The sequence below is a fragment of the Mycteria americana genome, chromosome 10 (genome assembly GCF_035582795.1).
Source record: "Mycteria americana isolate JAX WOST 10 ecotype Jacksonville Zoo and Gardens chromosome 10, USCA_MyAme_1.0, whole genome shotgun sequence".
In the NCBI taxonomy this organism is placed as follows: domain Eukaryota; kingdom Metazoa; phylum Chordata; class Aves; order Ciconiiformes; family Ciconiidae; genus Mycteria; species Mycteria americana.
In genome coordinates this window covers 15,008,175-15,027,692 of record NC_134374.1, presented here as the reverse complement: position 1 = coordinate 15,027,692, position 19,518 = coordinate 15,008,175, and positions in this window count along the sequence as shown.

Sequence of the window (19,518 nt, the reverse complement as noted above, 5' to 3'; positions counted from 1 at the left end):
ACCAGATCAGCATCACAGGTTACGGGGCCAACAGGGGCAGGCCCTTGGCTCTCCATCCTCGCTGCCAAGCCCTGGTCGCTCAGCATGCCCTGAGCAGCGCCGACAGTTTTGGCACCATCATCTGCCAGGTGGGGCATGACTGCAGGCAAGGGAGGTGCTGAGGCAGGGACAGTCACGCTGTGCCCCTCTTGACGGGCAGCTCCAGGCGAGGGAGGAGTTGAGAAGCTGGTGTCCTCAGGCACTGATGCGGGGAGAGGCTCGCTGCGTCCCTGGTCCCTGGGAGCTGCGGCCAGGCAAGGCTCTGCAGGCTCTGCATCTTTGCATGTTAATGGGGCAAGAGAAGCGCTCTTTAAGTCGCTTGCTGCCTCTCCTGCAGCGTCTCTGTCAGGGACCTCTTCCCACTCTTCCTCCAGGTCCTCCAGAGCAGTGTCACTGGTTATGGGGCCAACAGGGGCGGGTCCCTGGCCCTCGGCCCCCGCTGCCAGGTCCTGGTCACCCAGGATGCCCTCAGCAGTGCCCAGGGCATCGGCACTATCATCTGCTGCCTGGAGCATGGCCGCAGGCAAGGGAGGAGCCAACAACTGTACATCTTCAGGCGCTGATGCGAGGAGAGGCTCGCTGTGCCCCTGGTCCCCAGGACCTCCGGCCAGGCAAAAAGCTGCTGGCTCTACGTCCGAGTCCGCTGAGGGGGCAGGAGACGCGCGCTGAGGGTGGTCATCTGCCTGTCCTGCGGTGTCTCTGGCCGTGCTGCCGGGTGAGCCGGGCACCTTCTGGGGGCCTGTGTGTGGCTCCCGGCTGAGGCTCAGCAGACTGAGGCTGCTCCAGATGGTATGGATGGAGATGTCGTCCTCCAGCTGACTCTGTCCTGACAGGTCTTCAGACGTTTTGTCGTCGTCCTCCTGCTCCAGCTCCTCCAGATGCTCCATCTTGATTCGCACCACCACAAGACACTTTGGGGCATCCACAGGCCGTGTGCGCAGCAGCTTGCCGTGGCCAAGTCGCAAGGGTGGCAGACGATGGCCCGGCCTCGCCACCGGCCGTGCCCAGTGCCCTTTTGCGGCGCAGCTCCCCGGCGAAACTGGTGCGCGGGCCTCGCCAGCAGCCCTGGTGGCCCCCGGAGCATAGGGATGAGGTGGTCCTGGCTGAGCTGCAGGGGCCTCACCACCCTTGGCGGCCTGCACCTGGGCTGTTCTTGTAGGCGTCGCCAGACCGGTGGTGCGCGCAAGGTGCCCCTGTGCCGCCAGCTGCTGGCCGGGTCCCCGGCTTGCGGCTGCAACGCGCCTCAGGACCCCTGACACCAATGACTGCACTGTGGACTCCAGAGCCACGTCACAGGTTGTGCGGCCGTGTGGGGCAGGCCCCCATCTCTCAGCCCTCACTGCCATGCCCCGGTCACCGAGGATGCCCCGGGCAGGTGGGACGAGCTCTCGGTGGCCGCTGGCTGTGGGGCCCATGGCATGTGCTCTGCCTCTCAGAGAAGATCCGGAGGTTGCTGCTGCTGGCAGAGCGGGCAGCTTGGTGACATTTGCAGATCCCGCTGTTGGAGCTGCAAGTGCGTACCGGGGTGCAGCTGCCTGTGTCGCTTCAAGCCTTGGGAGAGGTGGCAAGGCTGGCGTGGGCACTCTTTCCCTCTGTGTGACCCTGCTGCGGGGCGGTGCCTCCCAGCCCTCCAGCCTGTCTGTCTGCAAGAGAAGACGCGGAGAATGATCGTGTGACTGTGGTCCTTTCACCCCTGTGTCCCAGCGGGAACCCCCCTGTGGCCGGGCCATCCTGCCAGCTGTGAGGGCAGTGCTCAGCCCCACAGGCGGCTGCTGCCCCGCTCCCAGAGCTGGCTGGGGAGAGGGCTGGTCCCTGTGTGGCCCCCCCACTGAGTCTCGGGAGCACCCCCAGCATGCCTGGGCAGCCTGCCGGGCACAGCCGGGGAGTCTCAGCTTGCTGGGGGGCCGGTCGCACCTGTCCCCTCCGGCACTGCCCGCCCTGCCATCGGCACCTCCCAGGGTCGGGGAGCCATTCGGCCCCATCTCCCTCAAGCTCCCTACCTGTGTGCAATGGCTGCAAGTGCTCTGTGAGCTCGCTGGGCAGGAGAGCGGTGGCAGCCTGTCCCCACGGAGGGACGAGGCTGTGGTCTGTCTCTGCTGCGGCACTGCCTGTGGCTGCCTGCGGCGCACCTGTGGGGAGAAGGAGGAGGCACGGGATGGTGGCGACTGTGTGGGCACAGCGGCCCCTGCAGAGCCGGCAAGCCAGGCCCCGGCTTTGAGGCAGCTCCTGGCCACTACAGGCAGGCTGAACTCAGCTCCGTGCTGCTCTCTGCCTCTGGGGCCTTGCTGCGGGGCTGCGTAGGCCGTGGCCGTCCCGGAGCCGGCCCTGCCAGAGAAACCCCGGGGCGTGGCATGGCTGTGCCCGGGCCGGAGGCGCTCAGGGCTGGCCGTCTCGCGCCTGGCCATCCCTGTGTCCCAGCGCCCGCTTCTCCCTCCAGCCCCATCCCTCACCTGGCGGTGCTCCTGCAGGCGCTGCAGCCCCTCGTCGGGCTGGGAGCGAGCGTTCGCCTCCTGCTTCTCGGGCATCTTCGGGGTCCTCTGTTGGACACCTGCCGCGGTCAGCCAGGGGAGATGCTGCCTCCTGAGGGAGCCGCTCTCCTGGGAGTGGGCACCCTAGGGCTCTGGCTCCATAAGAGCCCCCACGGCTGCCGTGCGGACCCCCCCCGTCACAATGGCCTGTGGGCACGATGCCGCCCCTGGTCACAAAGGCCTGGCGGTCACCGTGGAGACGCCCACGCCCGTTTGACGGCAGCCCCCTGGGGACACGGACTCACAGGCCCACAGCAGGCCCACGCTCCTCTGGCGTCCTCTAGTCCAGCCCCGCTCTGTCCGCCCTGTGGCCTTCGCTGGACATTTTCCCAGAGGGGTCCCCAGCCTCGCTGACAGGCTGAGCTGCGGCTGTGCTGGGGCCGCTCTGGAACCAGCTAGCACCGGCTGGCACCGGCCGGCACCGGCCGTGTCCGGCACCGGGCAGCCCCTGGTCTCCTCGCACAGAGGCCGCCGCTGCAGCCCCCCCACCCCTGGCTGCCAGCACCTCACCCGGTACACCCAATCCAAGGGGCCCCTCCAGACCACAGTCCTCTGTTCATTTAGCAGCTCTCAGTGTCACCATGAGGGGCTTTGTCCCCAGGAAGGCCACTAGGGAGACTGAAGGTACACGTGTGGGCAAGGTGGACTCCTCCAGCAGCTGGGCTCAGACACTCAGCCTGCCCACTAGCTAGCCCCGGGATCCCAGTCTCCCCAGTTGCTGGCCCCTGCATGTAGGGGCCCCCAAGGCCACAGCCCTTGTCCAGTTGCTGGTTGTCGTGGTTTAGCTTCAGTCGGCAACTGAGCACCACACAGCCGCTCGCTCACCCTCCCCACCCGCTGGGATGGGGGAGAGAATCGGAAGAGCAGAAGTAAGAAAGCTCGTGGGTTGAGAGAAGAACAGTTTAAGACTTGGGAAAAAGAAAATAAAATATATAATTATAAATAATAATTTGTAGTGAAAAGGAAAACAAGAAAAAAGAGAGAGACGGGGGGGTGGGGGAGGACGGACAAAACCCGGGGAAAAACAACAAGTGATGCAACCCGCCGACCCATGCCCAGCCAGTCCCCGAGCAGCGATCGCTACTCCCAGGCCAACTCTCCCCAGTTGATAGACTGAGCATGACGTCATATGGTATGGAATAGCCCTTTGGTCAGTTTGGATCAACTGTGCCAAAGGGCCTGTGCCCCCTCCCAGCTTCTTGCGCACCCAGCAGAGCATGGGGAGCTGAAAGGTCTCTGACTAGCGTAAAGATTACTTAGCGACAACTAAAACGTCAGTGTGTTAGCAACATTTTTCTCATTCTAACTCCAAAACACAGCACTATACCAGCTGCTAGGAAGAAAAATAACCCTATCCCAGCGGGAACCAGGACACTGGTACTGACCACAGCCCCCAGGCCGGACGGGACTCCCCTGGTCCCATAGCTGACCCTCGGTGCTCTCACCACTAGAGGCAGCCAGGGTCTCTCACACCCAGGGCTGGCCCTCAGAGACCCACTCACTCCCTTGCTCCCAGGCCACCTCACCTGCTCACCGGCTCGTGCGGCTTGATCTTCGCTGGCCAGCACGCTCGTGCACACACCCGCACTCGCTCCAGTCGCTGCCCCAGGGACACCGGGGCCCTCCGCCCCGTGGTCTGATCCCAGCTGCTGCATTCACACCCTCGCGCGCGCACACGCACTTGCACACGCGCACGCCTACGCGCACACACGGACACGCACGTACAGACACGTGCACACAGGACAGAGAACCCTCAGTCAGCACAGAGCCCGGAAGGCATTTAATAAGGAGACAGGACAGGCTGCGCTGGTCAGGCGCAGGGCACGGGCCAGGCAAGCACACTGGCAAGGCGCTGGCAGCCAGGCGCCGCTGCTCTCACTGTCCCGTGAGGCAGGTGCAGCGGAAAGCCCTGCGCAGAGCCCGACAAGCTGTCCTGAGGACAGAGAGCCATCGCTGGTGAGCTGGGGCGCGCGGGAGGGCGGCGGTGCCTATGTGGGAAGGAGAGCTGTAGGCGAGGGGCTGGGCGGGGGTAGGTGCTCTGTGCCCCTCGTGCGCGGGACCTCTGGCCAGGGGAGAAGCTGCTGCCTCTGTGCCTGCATCCTCTGATGGGGCAAGAGACGCGCTCTGTGTGTCGCCGTCTCCCTCTCCTGCAGCCTCTCTGTCGGGCACCTCTTCCCACTCTTCCTCCAGGTCTACCAGATCAGCATCACAGGTTACGGGGCCAACAGGGGCAGGCCCTTGGCTCTCCATCCTCGCTGCCAAGCCCTGGTCGCTCAGCATGCCCTGAGCAGCGCCGACAGTTTTGGCACCATCATCTGCCAGGTGGGGCATGACTGCAGGCAAGGGAGGTGCTGAGGCAGGGACAGTCACGCTGTGCCCCTCTTGACGGGCAGCTCCAGGCGAGGGAGGAGTTGAGAAGCTGGTGTCCTCAGGCACTGATGCGGGGAGAGGCTCGCTGCGTCCCTGGTCCCTGGGAGCTGCGGCCAGGCAAGGCTCTGCAGGCTCTGCATCTTTGCATGTTAATGGGGCAAGAGAAGCGCTCTTTAAGTCGCTTGCTGCCTCTCCTGCAGCGTCTCTGTCAGGGACCTCTTCCCACTCTTCCTCCAGGTCCTCCAGAGCAGTGTCACTGGTTATGGGGCCAACAGGGGCGGGTCCCTGGCCCTCGGCCCCCGCTGCCAGGTCCTGGTCACCCAGGATGCCCTCAGCAGTGCCCAGGGCATCGGCACTATCATCTGCTGCCTGGAGCATGGCCGCAGGCAAGGGAGGAGCCAACAACTGTACATCTTCAGGCGCTGATGCGAGGAGAGGCTCGCTGTGCCCCTGGTCCCCAGGACCTCCGGCCAGGCAAAAAGCTGCTGGCTCTACGTCCGAGTCCGCTGAGGGGGCAGGAGACGCGCGCTGAGGGTGGTCATCTGCCTGTCCTGCGGTGTCTCTGGCCGTGCTGCCGGGTGAGCCGGGCACCTTCTGGGGGCCTGTGTGTGGCTCCCGGCTGAGGCTCAGCAGACTGAGGCTGCTCCAGATGGTATGGATGGAGATGTCGTCCTCCAGCTGACTCTGTCCTGACAGGTCTTCAGACGTTTTGTCGTCGTCCTCCTGCTCCAGCTCCTCCAGATGCTCCATCTTGATTCGCACCACCACAAGACACTTTGGGGCATCCACAGGCCGTGTGCGCAGCAGCTTGCCGTGGCCAAGTCGCAAGGGTGGCAGACGATGGCCCGGCCTCGCCACCGGCCGTGCCCAGTGCCCTTTTGCGGCGCAGCTCCCCGGCGAAACTGGTGCGCGGGCCTCGCCAGCAGCCCTGGTGGCCCCCGGAGCATAGGGATGAGGTGGTCCTGGCTGAGCTGCAGGGGCCTCACCACCCTTGGCGGCCTGCACCTGGGCTGTTCTTGTAGGCGTCGCCAGACCGGTGGTGCGCGCAAGGTGCCCCTGTGCCGCCAGCTGCTGGCCGGGTCCCCGGCTTGCGGCTGCAACGCGCCTCAGGACCCCTGACACCAATGACTGCACTGTGGACTCCAGAGCCACGTCACAGGTTGTGCGGCCGTGTGGGGCAGGCCCCCATCTCTCAGCCCTCACTGCCATGCCCCGGTCACCGAGGATGCCCCGGGCAGGTGGGACGAGCTCTCGGTGGCCGCTGGCTGTGGGGCCCATGGCATGTGCTCTGCCTCTCAGAGAAGATCCGGAGGTTGCTGCTGCTGGCAGAGCGGGCAGCTTGGTGACATTTGCAGATCCCGCTGTTGGAGCTGCAAGTGCGTACCGGGGTGCAGCTGCCTGTGTCGCTTCAAGCCTTGGGAGAGGTGGCAAGGCTGGCGTGGGCACTCTTTCCCTCTGTGTGACCCTGCTGCGGGGCGGTGCCTCCCAGCCCTCCAGCCTGTCTGTCTGCAAGAGAAGACGCGGAGAATGATCGTGTGACTGTGGTCCTTTCACCCCTGTGTCCCAGCGGGAACCCCCCTGTGGCCGGGCCATCCTGCCAGCTGTGAGGGCAGTGCTCAGCCCCACAGGCGGCTGCTGCCCCGCTCCCAGAGCTGGCTGGGGAGAGGGCTGGTCCCTGTGTGGCCCCCCCACTGAGTCTCGGGAGCACCCCCAGCATGCCTGGGCAGCCTGCCGGGCACAGCCGGGGAGTCTCAGCTTGCTGGGGGGCCGGTCGCACCTGTCCCCTCCGGCACTGCCCGCCCTGCCATCGGCACCTCCCAGGGTCGGGGAGCCATTCGGCCCCATCTCCCTCAAGCTCCCTACCTGTGTGCAATGGCTGCAAGTGCTCTGTGAGCTCGCTGGGCAGGAGAGCGGTGGCAGCCTGTCCCCACGGAGGGACAAGGCTGTGGTCTGTCTCTGCTGCGGCACTGCCTGTGGCTGCCTGCGGCGCACCTGTGGGGAGAAGGAGGAGGCACGGGATGGTGGCGACTGTGTGGGCACAGCGGCCCCTGCAGAGCCGGCAAGCCAGGCCCCGGCTTTGAGGCAGCTCCTGGCCACTACAGGCAGGCTGAACTCAGCTCCGTGCTGCTCTCTGCTTCTGGGGCCTTGCTGCGGGGCTGCGTAGGCCGTGGCCGTCCCGGAGCCGGCCCTGCCAGAGAAACCCCGGGGCGTGGCATGGCTGTGCCCGGGCCGGAGGCGCTCAGGGCTGGCCGTCTCGCGCCTGGCCATCCCTGTGTCCCAGCGCCCGCTTCTCCCTCCAGCCCCATCCCTCACCTGGCGGTGCTCCTGCAGGCGCTGCAGCCCCTCGTCAGGCTGGGAGCGAGCGTTCGCCTCCTGCTTCTCGGGCATCTTCGGGGTCCTCTGTTGGACACCTGCCGCGGTCAGCCAGGGGAGATGCTGCCTCCTGAGGGAGCCGCTCTCCTGGGAGTGGGCACCCTAGGGCTCTGGCTCCATAAGAGCCCCCACGGCTGCCGTGCGGACCCCCCCCCGTCACAATGGCCTGTGGGCACGATGCCGCCCCTGGTCACAAAGGCCTGGCGGTCACCGTGGAGACGCCCACGCCCGTTTGACGGCAGCCCCCTGGGGACACGGACTCACAGGCCCACAGCAGGCCCACGCTCCTCTGGCGTCCTCTAGTCCAGCCCCGCTCTGTCAGCCCTGTGGCCTTCGCTGGACATTTTCCCAGAGGGGTCCCCAGCCTCGCTGACAGGCTGAGCTGCGGCTGTGCTGGGGCCGCTCTGGAACCAGCTAGCACCGGCTGGCACCGGCCGGCACCGGCCGTGTCCGGCACCGGGCAGCCCCTGGTCTCCTCGCACAGAGGCCGCCGCTGCAGCCCCCCCACCCCTGGCTGCCAGCACCTCACCCGGTACACCCAATCCAAGGGGCCCCTCCAGACCACAGTCCTCTGTTCATTTAGCAGCTCTCAGTGTCACCATGAGGGGCTTTGTCCCCAGGAAGGCCACTAGGGAGACTGAAGGTACACGTGTGGGCAAGGTGGACTCCTCCAGCAGCTGGGCTCAGACACTCAGCCTGCCCACTAGCTAGCCCCGGGATCCCAGTCTCCCCAGTTGCTGGCCCCTGCATGTAGGGGCCCCCAAGGCCACAGCCCTTGTCCAGTTGCTGGTTGTCGTGGTTTAGCTTCAGTCGGCAACTGAGCACCACACAGCCGCTCGCTCACCCTCCCCACCCGCTGGGATGGGGGAGAGAATCGGAAGAGCAGAAGTAAGAAAGCTCGTGGGTTGAGAGAAGAACAGTTTAAGACTTGGGAAAAAGAAAATAAAATATATAATTATAAATAATAATTTGTAGTGAAAAGGAAAACAAGAAAAAAGAGAGAGACGGGGGGGTGGGGGAGGACGGACAAAACCCGGGGAAAAACAACAAGTGATGCAACCCGCCGACCCATGCCCAGCCAGTCCCCGAGCAGCGATCGCTACTCCCAGGCCAACTCTCCCCAGTTGATAGACTGAGCGTGACGTCATATGGTATGGAATAGCCCTTTGGTCAGTTTGGATCAACTGTGCCAAAGGGCCTGTGCCCCCTCCCAGCTTCTTGCGCACCCAGCAGAGCATGGGGAGCTGAAAGGTCTCTGACTAGTGTAAAGATTACTTAGCGACAACTAAAACGTCAGTGTGTTAGCAACATTATTCTCATTCTAACTCCAAAACACAGCACTATACCAGCTGCTAGGAAGAAAAATAACCCTATCCCAGCGGGAACCAGGACACTGGTACTGACCACAGCCCCCAGGCCGGACGGGACTCCCCTGGTCCCATAGCTGACCCTCGGTGCTCTCACCACTAGAGGCAGCCAGGGTCTCTCACACCCAGGGCTGGCCCTCAGAGACCCACTCACTCCCTTGCTCCCAGGCCACCTCACCTGCTCACCGGCTCGTGCGGCTTGATCTTCGCTGGCCAGCACGCTCGTGCACACACCCGCACTCGCTCCAGTCGCTGCCCCAGGGACACCGGGGCCCTCCGCCCCGTGGTCTGATCCCAGCTGCTGCATTCACACCCTCGCGCGCGCACACGCACTTGCACACGCGCACGCCTACGCGCACACACGGACACGCACGTACAGACACGTGCACACAGGACAGAGAACCCTCAGTCAGCACAGAGCCCGGAAGGCATTTAATAAGGAGACAGGACAGGCTGCGCTGGTCAGGCGCAGGGCACGGGCCAGGCAAGCACACTGGCAAGGCGCTGGCAGCCAGGCGCCGCTGCTCTCACTGTCCCGTGAGGCAGGTGCAGCGGAAAGCCCTGCGCAGAGCCCGACAAGCTGTCCTGAGGACAGAGAGCCATCGCTGGTGAGCTGGGGCGCGCGGGAGGGCGGCGGTGCCTATGTGGGAAGGAGAGCTGTAGGCGAGGGGCTGGGCGGGGGTAGGTGCTCTGTGCCCCTCGTGCGCGGGACCTCTGGCCAGGGGAGAAGCTGCTGCCTCTGTGCCTGCATCCTCTGATGGGGCAAGAGACGCGCTCTGTGTGTCGCCGTCTCCCTCTCCTGCAGCCTCTCTGTCGGGCACCTCTTCCCACTCTTCCTCCAGGTCTACCAGATCAGCATCACAGGTTACGGGGCCAACAGGGGCAGGCCCTTGGCTCTCCATCCTCGCTGCCAAGCCCTGGTCGCTCAGCATGCCCTGAGCAGCGCCGACAGTTTTGGCACCATCATCTGCCAGGTGGGGCATGACTGCAGGCAAGGGAGGTGCTGAGGCAGGGACAGTCACGCTGTGCCCCTCTTGACGGGCAGCTCCAGGCGAGGGAGGAGTTGAGAAGCTGGTGTCCTCAGGCACTGATGCGGGGAGAGGCTCGCTGCGTCCCTGGTCCCTGGGAGCTGCGGCCAGGCAAGGCTCTGCAGGCTCTGCATCTTTGCATGTTAATGGGGCAAGAGAAGCGCTCTTTAAGTCGCTTGCTGCCTCTCCTGCAGCGTCTCTGTCAGGGACCTCTTCCCACTCTTCCTCCAGGTCCTCCAGAGCAGTGTCACTGGTTATGGGGCCAACAGGGGCGGGTCCCTGGCCCTCGGCCCCCGCTGCCAGGTCCTGGTCACCCAGGATGCCCTCAGCAGTGCCCAGGGCATCGGCACTATCATCTGCTGCCTGGAGCATGGCCGCAGGCAAGGGAGGAGCCAACAACTGTACATCTTCAGGCGCTGATGCGAGGAGAGGCTCGCTGTGCCCCTGGTCCCCAGGACCTCCGGCCAGGCAAAAAGCTGCTGGCTCTACGTCCGAGTCCGCTGAGGGGGCAGGAGACGCGCGCTGAGGGTGGTCATCTGCCTGTCCTGCGGTGTCTCTGGCCGTGCTGCCGGGTGAGCCGGGCACCTTCTGGGGGCCTGTGTGTGGCTCCCGGCTGAGGCTCAGCAGACTGAGGCTGCTCCAGATGGTATGGATGGAGATGTCGTCCTCCAGCTGACTCTGTCCTGACAGGTCTTCAGACGTTTTGTCGTCGTCCTCCTGCTCCAGCTCCTCCAGATGCTCCATCTTGATTCGCACCACCACAAGACACTTTGGGGCATCCACAGGCCGTGTGCGCAGCAGCTTGCCGTGGCCAAGTCGCAAGGGTGGCAGACGATGGCCCGGCCTCGCCACCGGCCGTGCCCAGTGCCCTTTTGCGGCGCAGCTCCCCGGCGAAACTGGTGCGCGGGCCTCGCCAGCAGCCCTGGTGGCCCCCGGAGCATAGGGATGAGGTGGTCCTGGCTGAGCTGCAGGGGCCTCACCACCCTTGGCGGCCTGCACCTGGGCTGTTCTTGTAGGCGTCGCCAGACCGGTGGTGCGCGCAAGGTGCCCCTGTGCCGCCAGCTGCTGGCCGGGTCCCCGGCTTGCGGCTGCAACGCGCCTCAGGACCCCTGACACCAATGACTGCACTGTGGACTCCAGAGCCACGTCACAGGTTGTGCGGCCGTGTGGGGCAGGCCCCCATCTCTCAGCCCTCACTGCCATGCCCCGGTCACCGAGGATGCCCCGGGCAGGTGGGACGAGCTCTCGGTGGCCGCTGGCTGTGGGGCCCATGGCATGTGCTCTGCCTCTCAGAGAAGATCCGGAGGTTGCTGCTGCTGGCAGAGCGGGCAGCTTGGTGACATTTGCAGATCCCGCTGTTGGAGCTGCAAGTGCGTACCGGGGTGCAGCTGCCTGTGTCGCTTCAAGCCTTGGGAGAGGTAGCAAGGCTGGCGTGGGCACTCTTTCCCTCTGTGTGACCCTGCTGCGGGGCGGTGCCTCCCAGCCCTCCAGCCTGTCTGTCTGCAAGAGAAGACGCGGAGAATGATCGTGTGACTGTGGTCCTTTCACCCCTGTGTCCCAGCGGGAACCCCCCTGTGGCCGGGCCATCCTGCCAGCTGTGAGGGCAGTGCTCAGCCCCACAGGCGGCTGCTGCCCTGCTCCCAGAGCTGGCTGGGGAGAGGGCTGGTCCCTGTGTGGCCCCCCCACTGAGTCTCGGGAGCACCCCCAGCATGCCTGGGCAGCCTGCCGGGCACAGCCGGGGAGTCTCAGCTTGCTGGGGGGCCGGTCGCACCTGTCCCCTCCGGCACTGCCCGCCCTGCCATCGGCACCTCCCAGGGTCGGGGAGGCATTCGGCCCCATCTCCCTCAAGCTCCCTACCTGTGTGCAATGGCTGCAAGTGCTCTGTGAGCTCGCTGGGCAGGAGAGCGGTGGCAGCCTGTCCCCACGGAGGGACAAGGCTGTGGTCTGTCTCTGCTGCGGCACTGCCTGTGGCTGCCTGCGGCGCACCTGTGGGGAGAAGGAGGAGGCACGGGATGGTGGCGACTGTGTGGGCACAGCGGCCCCTGCAGAGCCGGCAAGCCAGGCCCCGGCTTTGAGGCAGCTCCTGGCCACTACAGGCAGGCTGAACTCAGCTCCGTGCTGCTCTCTGCCTCTGGGGCCTTGCTGCGGGGCTGCGTAGGCCGTGGCCGTCCCGGAGCCGGCCCTGCCAGAGAAACCCCGGGGCGTGGCATGGCTGTGCCCGGGCCGGAGGCGCTCAGGGCTGGCCGTCTCGCGCCTGGCCATCCCTGTGTCCCAGCGCCCGCTTCTCCCTCCAGCCCCATCCCTCACCTGGCGGTGCTCCTGCAGGCGCTGCAGCCCCTCGTCGGGCTGGGAGCGAGCGTTCGCCTCCTGCTTCTCGGGCATCTTCGGGGTCCTCTGTTGGACACCTGCCGCGGTCAGCCAGGGGAGATGCTGCCTCCTGAGGGAGCCGCTCTCCTGGGAGTGGGCACCCTAGGGCTCTGGCTCCATAAGAGCCCCCACGGCTGCCGTGCGGACCCCCCCCGTCACAATGGCCTGTGGGCACGATGCCGCCCCTGGTCACAAAGGCCTGGCGGTCACCGTGGAGACGCCCACGCCCGTTTGACGGCAGCCCCCTGGGGACACGGACTCACAGGCCCACAGCAGGCCCACGCTCCTCTGGCGTCCTCTAGTCCAGCCCCGCTCTGTCAGCCCTGTGGCCTTCGCTGGACATTTTCCCAGAGGGGTCCCCAGCCTCGCTGACAGGCTGAGCTGCGGCTGTGCTGGGGCCGCTCTGGAACCAGCTAGCACCGGCTGGCACCGGCCGGCACTGGCCGTGTCCGGCACAGGGCAGCCCCTGGTCTCCTCGCAGAGAGGCCGCCGCTGCAGCCCCCCACCCCTGGCTGCCAGCACCTCACCCGGTACACCCAATCCAAGGGGCCCCTCCAGACCACAGTCCTCTGTTCATTTAGCAGCTCTCAGTGTCACCATGAGGGGCTTTATCCCCAGGAAGGCCACTAGGGAGACTGAAGGTACACGTGTGGGCAAGGTGGACTCCTCCAGCAGCTGGGCTCAGACACTCAGCCTGCCCACTAGCTAGCCCCGGGATCCCAGTCTCCCCAGTTGCTGGCCCCTGCATGTAGGGGCCCCCAAGGCCACAGCCCTTGTCCAGTTGCTGGTTGTCGTGGTTTAGCTTCAGTCGGCAACTGAGCACCACACAGCCGCTCGCTCACCCTCCCCACCCGCTGGGATGGGGGAGAGAATCGGAAGAGCAGAAGTAAGAAAGCTCATGGGTTGAGAGAAGAACAGTTTAAGACTTGGGAAAAAGAAAATAAAATATATAATTATAAATAATAATTTGTAATGAAAAGGAAAACAAGAAAAAAGAGAGAGACGGGGGGGTGGGGGAGGACGGACAAAACCCGGGGAAAAACAACAAGTGATGCAACCCGCCGACTCATGCCCAGCCAGTCCCCGAGCAGCGATCGCTACTCCCAGGCCAACTCTCCCCAGTTGATAGACTGAGCATGACGTCATATGGTATGGAATAGCCCTTTGGTCAGTTTGGATCAACTGTGCCAAAGGGCCTGTGCCCCCTCCCAGCTTCTTGCGCACCCAGCAGAGCATGGGGAGCTGAAAGGTCTCTGACTAGTGTAAAGATTACTTAGCAACAACTAAAACGTCAGTGTGTTAGCAACATTATTCTCATTCTAACTCCAAAACACAGCACTATACCAGCTGCTAGGAAGAAAAATAACCCTATCCCAGCGGGAACCAGGACACTGGTACTGACCACAGCCCCCAGGCCGGACGGGACTCCCCTGGTCCCATAGCTGACCCTCGGTGCTCTCACCACTAGAGGCAGCCAGGGTCTCTCACACCCAGGGCTGGCCCTCAGAGACCCACTCACTCCCTTGCTCCCAGGCCACCTCACCTGCTCACCGGCTCGTGCGGCTTGATCTTCGCTGGCCAGCACGCTCGTGCACACACCCGCACTCGCTCCAGTCGCTGCCCCAGGGACACCGGGGCCCTCCGCCCCGTGGTCTGATCCCAGCTGCTGCATTCACACCCTCGCGCGCGCACACGCACTTGCACACGCGCACGCCTACGCGCACACACGGACACGCACGTACAGACACGTGCACACAGGACAGAGAACCCTCAGTCAGGACAGAGCCCGGAAGGCATTTAATAAGGAGACAGGACAGGCTGCGCTGGTCAGGCGCAGGGCACGGGCCAGGCAAGCACACTGGCAAGGCGCTGGCAGCCAGGCGCCGCTGCTCTCACTGTCCCGTGAGGCAGGTGCAGCGGAAAGCCCTGCGCAGAGCCCGACAAGCTGTCCTGAGGACAGAGAGCCATCGCTGGTGAGCTGGGGCGCGCGGGAGGGCGGCGGTGCCTATGTGGGAAGGAGAGCTGTAGGCGAGGGGCTGGGCGGGGGTAGGTGCTCTGTGCCCCTCGTGCGCGGGACCTCTGGCCAGGGGAGAAGCTGCTGCCTCTGTGCCTGCATCCTCTGATGGGGCAAGAGACGCGCTCTGTGTGTCGCCGTCTCCCTCTCCTGCAGCCTCTCTGTCGGGCACCTCTTCCCACTCTTCCTCCAGGTCTACCAGATCAGCATCACAGGTTACGGGGCCAACAGGGGCAGGCCCTTGGCTCTCCATCCTCGCTGCCAAGCCCTGGTCGCTCAGGATGCCCTGAGCAGCGCCGACAGTTTTGGCACCATCATCTGCCAGGTGGGGCATGACTGCAGGCAAGGGAGGTGCTGAGGCAGGGACAGTCACGCTGTGCCCCTCTTGACGGGCAGCTCCAGGCGAGGGAGGAGTTGAGAAGCTGGTGTCCTCAGGCACTGATGCGGGGAGAGGCTCGCTGCGTCCCTGGTCCCTGGGAGCTGCGGCCAGGCAAGGCTCTGCTGGCTCTGCATCTTTGCATGTTAATGGGGCAAGAGAAGCGCTCTTTAAGTCGCTTGCTGCCTCTCCTGCAGCGTCTCTGTCAGGGACCTCTTCCCACTCTTCCTCCAGGTCCTCCAGAGCAGTGTCACTGGTTATGGGGCCAACAGGGGCGGGTCCCTGGCCCTCAGCCCCTGCTGCCAGGTCCTGGTCACCCAGGATGCCCTCAGCAGTGCCCAGGGCATCGGCACTATCATCTGCTGCCTGGAGCATGGCCGCAGGCAAGGGAGGAGCCAACAACTGTACATCTTCAGGCGCTGATGCGAGGAGAGGCTCGCTGTGCCCCTGGTCCCCAGGACCTCCGGCCAGGCAAAAAGCTGCTGGCTCTACGTCCGAGTCCGCTGAGGGGGCAGGAGACGCGCGCTGAGGGTGGTCATCTGCCTGTCCTGCGGTGTCTCTGGCCGTGCTGCCGGGTGAGCCGGGCACCTTCTGGGGGCCTGTGTGTGGCTCCTGGCTGAGGCTCAGCAGACTGAGGCTGCTCCAGATGGTATGGATGGAGATGTCGTCCTCCAGCTGACTCTGTCCTGACAGGTCTTCAGACGTTTTGTCGTCGTCCTCCTGCTCCAGCTCCTCCAGATGCTCCATCTTGATTCGCACCACCACAAGACACTTTGGGGCATCCACAGGCCGTGTGCGCAGCAGCTTGCCGTGGCCAAGTCGCAAGGGTGGCAGACGATGGCCCGGCCTCGCCACCGGCCGTGCCCAGTGCCCTTTTGCGGCGCAGCTCCCCGGCGAAACTGGTGCGCGGGCCTCGCCAGCAGCCCTGGTGGCCCCCGGAGCATAGGGATGAGGTGGTCCTGGCTGAGCTGCAGGGGCCTCACCACCCTTGGCGGCCTGCACCTGGGCTGTTCTTGTAGGCGTCGCCAGACCGGTGGTGCGCGCAAGGTGCCCCTGTGCCGCCAGCTGCTGGCCGGGTCCCCGGCTTGCGGCTGCAACGCGCCTCAGGACCCCTGACACCAATGACTGCACTGTGGACTCCAGAGCCACGTCACAGGTTGTGCGGCCGTGTGGGGCAGGCCCCCATCTCTCAGCCCTCACTGCCATGCCCCGGTCACCGAGGATGCCCCGGGCAGGTGGGACGAGCTCTCGGTGGCCGCTGGCTGTGGGGCCCATGGCATGTGCTCTGCCTCTCAGAGAAGATCCGGAGGTTGCTGCTGCTGGCAGAGCGGGCAGCTTGGTGACATTTGCAGATCCCGCTGTTGGAGCTGCAAGTGCGTACCGGGGTGCAGCTGCCTGTGTCGCTTCAAGCCTTGGGAGAGGTGGCAAGGCTGGCGTGGGCACTCTTTCCCTCTGTGTGACCCTGCTGCGGGGCGGTGCCTCCCAGCCCTCCAGCCTGTCTGTCTGCAAGAGAAGACGCGGAGAATGATCGTGTGACTGTGGTCCTTTCACCCCTGTGTCCCAGCGGGAACCCCCCTGTGGCCGGGCCATCCTGCCAGCTGTGAGGGCAGTGCTCAGCCCCACAGGCGGCTGCTGCCCCGCTCCCAGAGCTGGCTGGGGAGAGGGCTGGTCCCTGTGTGGCCCCCCCACTGAGTCTCGGGAGCACCCCCAGCATGCCTGGGCAGCCTGCCGGGCACAGCCGGGGAGTCTCAGCTTGCTGGGGGGCCGGTCGCACCTGTCCCCTCCAGCACTGCCCGCCCTGCCATCGGCACCTCCCAGGGTCGGGGAGGCATTCGGCCCCATCTCCCTCAAGCTCCCTACCTGTGTGCAATGGCTGCAAGTGCTCTGTGAGCTCGCTGGGCAGGAGAGCGGTGGCAGCCTGTCCCCACGGAGGGACAAGGCTGTGGTCTGTCTCTGCTGCGGCACTGCCTGTGGCTGCCTGCGGCGCACCTGTGGGGAGAAGGAGGAGGCACGGGATGGTGGCGACTGTGTGGGCACAGCGGCCCCTGCAGAGCCGGCAAGCCAGGCCCCGGCTTTGAGGCAGCTCCTGGCCACTACAGGCAGGCTGAACTCAGCTCCGTGCTGCTCTCTGCCTCTGGGGCCTTGCTGCGGGGCTGCGTAGGCCGTGGCCGTCCCGGAGCCGGCCCTGCCAGAGAAACCCCGGGGCGTGGCATGGCTGTGCCCGGGCCGGAGGCGCTCAGGGCTGGCCGTCTCGCGCCTGGCCATCCCTGTGTCCCAGCGCCCGCTTCTCCCTCCAGCCCCATCCCTCACCTGGCGGTGCTCCTGCAGGCGCTGCAGCCCCTCGTCGGGCTGGGAGCGAGCGTTCGCCTCCTGCTTCTCGGGCATCTTCGGGGTCCTCTGTTGGACACCTGCCGCGGTCAGCCAGGGGAGATGCTGCCTCCTGAGGGAGCCGCTCTCCTGGGAGTGGGCACCCTAGGGCTCTGGCTCCATAAGAGCCCCCACGGCTGCCGTGCGGACCCCCCCCGTCACAATGGCCTGTGGGCACGATGCCGCCCCTGGTCACAAAGGCCTGGCGGTCACCGTGGAGACGCCCACGCCCGTTTGACGGCAGCCCCCTGGGGACACGGACTCACAGGCCCACAGCAGGCCCACGCTCCTCTGGCGTCCTCTAGTCCAGCCCCTGTGGCCTTCGCTGGACATTTTCCCAGAGGGGTCCCCAGCCTCGCTGACAGGCTGAGCTGCGGCTGTGCTGGGGCCGCTCTGGAACCAGCTAGCACCGGCTGGCACCGGCCGGCACCGGCCGTGTCCGGCACCGGGCAGCCCCTGGTCTCCTCGCACAGAGGCCGCCGCTGCAGCCCCCCCACCCCTGGCTGCCAGCACCTCACCCGGTACACCCAATCCAAGGGGCCCCTCCAGACCACAGTCCTCTGTTCATTTAGCAGCTCTCAGTGTCACCATGAGGGGCTTTGTCCCCAGGAAGGCCACTAGGGAGACTGAAGGTACACGTGTGGGCAAGGTGGACTCCTCCAGCAGCTGGGCTCAGACACTCAGCCTGCCCACTAGCTAGCCCCGGGATCCCAGTCTCCCCAGTTGCTGGCCCCTGCATGTAGGGGCCCCCAAGGCCACAGCCCTTGTCCAGTTGCTGGTTGTCGTGGTTTAGCTTCAGTCGGCAACTGAGCACCACACAGCCGCTCGCTCACCCTCCCCACCCGCTGGGATGGGGGAGAGAATCGGAAGAGCAGAAGTAAGAAAGCTCGTGGGTTGAGAGAAGAACAGTTTAAGACTTGGGAAAAAGAAAATAAAATATATAATTATAAATAATAATTTGTAGTGAAAAGGAAAACAAGAAAAAAGAGAGAGACGGGGGGGTGGGGGAGGACGGACAAAACCCGGGGAAAAACAACAAGTGATACAACCCGCCGACCCATGCCCAGCCAGTCCCCGAGCAGCGATCGCTACTCCCAGGCCAACTCTCCCCAGTTGATAGACTGAGCGTGACGTCATATGGTATGGAATAGCCCTTTGGTCAGTTTGGATCAACTGTGCCAAAGGGCCTGTGCCCCCTCCCAGCTTCTTGCGCACCCAGCAGAGCATGGGGAGCTGAAAGGTCTCTGACTAGCGTAAAGATTACTTAGCGACAACTAAAACGTCAGTGTGTTAGCAACATTTTTCTCATTCTAACTCCAAAACACAGCACTATACCAGCTGCTAGGAAGAAAAATAACCCTATCCCAGCGGGAACCAGGACACTGGTACTGACCACAGCCCCCAGGCCGGACGGGACTCCCCTGGTCCCATAGCTGACCCTCGGTGCTCTCACCACTAGAGGCAGCCAGGGTCTCTCACACCCAGGGCTGGCCCTCAGAGACCCACTCACTCCCTTGCTCCCAGGCCACCTCACCTGCTCACCGGCTCGTGCGGCTTGATCTTCGCTGGCCAGCACGCTCGTGCACACACCCGCACTCGCTCCAGTCGCTGCCCCAGGGACACCGGGGCCCTCCGCCCCGTGGTCTGATCCCAGCTGCTGCATTCACACCCTCGCGCGCGCACACGCACTTGCACACGCGCACGCCTACGCGCACACACGGACACGCACGTACAGACACGTGCACACAGGACAGAGAACCCTCAGTCAGCACAGAGCCCGGAAGGCATTTAATAAGGAGACAGGACAGGCTGCGCTGGTCAGGCGCAGGGCACGGGCCAGGCAAGCACACTGGCAAGGCGCTGGCAGCCAGGCGCCGCTGCTCTCACTGTCCCGTGAGGCAGGTGCAGCGGAAAGCCCTGCGCAGAGCCCGACAAGCTGTCCTGAGGACAGAGAGCCATCGCTGGTGAGCTGGGGCGCGCGGGAGGGCGGCGGTGCCTATGTGGGAAGGAGAGCTGTAGGCGAGGGGCTGGGCGGGGGTAGGTGCTCTGTGCCCCTCGTGCGCGGGACCTCTGGCCAGGGGAGAAGCTGCTGCCTCTGTGCCTGCATCCTCTGATGGGGCAAGAGACGCGCTCTGTGTGTCGCCGTCTCCCTCTCCTGCAGCCTCTCTGTCGGGCACCTCTTCCCACTCTTCCTCCAGGTCTACCAGATCAGCATCACAGGTTACGGGGCCAACAGGGGCAGGCCCTTGGCTCTCCATCCTCGCTGCCAAGCCCTGGTCGCTCAGGATGCCCTGAGCAGCGCCGACAGTTTTGGCACCATCATCTGCCAGGTGGGGCATGACTGCAGGCAAGGGAGGTGCTGAGGCAGGGACAGTCACGCTGTGCCCCTCTTGACGGGCAGCTCCAGGCGAGGGAGGAGTTGAGAAGCTGGTGTCCTCAGGCACTGATGCGGGGAGAGGCTCGCTGCGTCCCTGGTCCCTGGGAGCTGCGGCCAGGCAAGGCTCTGCAGGCTCTGCATCTTTGCATGTTAATGGGGCAAGAGAAGCGCTCTTTAAGTCGCTTGCTGCCTCTCCTGCAGCGTCTCTGTCAGGGACCTCTTCCCACTCTTCCTCCAGGTCCTCCAGAGCAGTATCACTGGTTATGGGGCCAACAGGGGCGGGTCCCTGGCCCTCGGCCCCCGCTGCCAGGT